The 1,381-nt window shown below is 39.5% G+C and overlaps 1 long non-coding RNA gene across 1 annotated transcript in view; it reads left to right on the plus strand.

Annotated features, from left to right (window-relative positions):
- The first annotated feature begins 64 nt into the window (after nt 1-64).
- The window catches only part of LOC105512902, a 3,822-nt gene continuing 2,505 nt past the window's right edge, over nt 65-1,381 (plus strand). The window contains exon 1 of the long non-coding RNA XR_001001926.1: nt 65-252. This is a non-coding gene — a long non-coding RNA (uncharacterized LOC105512902). The remainder of the gene's footprint in view (nt 253-1,381) is intronic.

A 1,381-nucleotide genomic window follows, 5' to 3' on the forward strand; every position in this document is an offset into this window, starting at 1 on the left:
GGATCCTGTTGTTGGGGGTGTGGAGTTATCTACCTGTCCAGTTTGAAGGTGCATTTTTCTTTCCTGCAGTCTGTGCATCGTGAATGACGAGCTGTTTGTGAGGGACGCCAGCCCCCAAGAGACTCAGAGTGCCTTCTCCATCCCAATGTCCACACTCTCCTCCAGCTCTGAGCCCTCCCTCTCCCAGGAGCAGCAGGAAATGGTGCAGGCTTTCTCTGCCCAGTCTGGGATGAAACTGGAGTGGTCTCAGAAGTGAGTGCTGGGGGTACATGGGGATGGGGGGAGTTGGGACATTAGAGGAATGAGTAATGGAAACTCACATGCAATTTGGAAAAATAGCTATCTGGATATTTTGCTTCCAAAAAAACAGGGGGGCCCATGAAAAAGGTATCGTATTTTTATACTGATATATGTAAATATTTTTTAAAATGGCATAATGCCCAGATGACATTACCTTCCATTTGTAAAATCTGAAAGAATCAACCACAACAAACTACGGATAAACCAGTTCAGCAAGGTTGAAAGATACAGCATACAAAAATCATTTGTACTTCTATGTAGTTGCAATGGGCAATCCAAAAAATGAAATTAAGAAAATAAGTCCATCTACAGTAGCATCAAAAATTATTAATAAAGTATGTAGGAACAAATTTAAGAGAAGAAGCGCAGATCTTATACTCTGAAATCTGCAAAACATTGCTGAAAAAAATTAAAGAAGACCTAAGTACATGGAAAGACATCCCACGTTCATAGATTGGAAGACTTAATATCATTAAGATGGCAGTACCACCCAGAACAATCTACAGACTCATTGCAGTCCCTGACAGAATCCCAACTGACTTCTTTGTAGAAATTGACAAGGTAATCCCAAAATTCATGTTTTCCACATGCAGTGGACCCCAAACAGCCAAAACCATCTTGAAAGAGAACAACGACGTTAGAAGATTCACACTTCCAGATTTCAGAACTTGCTACGAAACTACATTAATCAAGATTGTATGGTACCGACATAGGAACAGACGTGGGAATCAATGGAATGTAATTGAGAGTCCACAGATAATCTCACATATTTATGTCTAGTTGATTATCATTCAGGGTGCTGAAAAAATCCAATGGAGAAAAAAAATAGTCTTTTTTAGCAAGTGGTGCTGGGAGACGTGGCTATCCACTCGCAAAACAATTAATTTTGACCCCTAACTCACATCATGTGCAAACACTGGCAGAAAATGGATCAATGACCTAAAATAAGAGCTAGAACTGTAAAACACCGTAAGTGTACATCTTCATTACCTTGAGTTAGGCAACCGTTTCTTTTTTTTTAAATTTTTTTATTATTATACTTTAAGTTCTAGGGTACATGTGCATAACGTGCAGGTTTGTT

The sequence above is a fragment of the Colobus angolensis genome, unplaced genomic scaffold (assembly GCF_000951035.1).
Source record: "Colobus angolensis palliatus isolate OR3802 unplaced genomic scaffold, Cang.pa_1.0 Scaffold1044, whole genome shotgun sequence".
NCBI lineage: Eukaryota > Metazoa > Chordata > Mammalia > Primates > Cercopithecidae > Colobus > Colobus angolensis.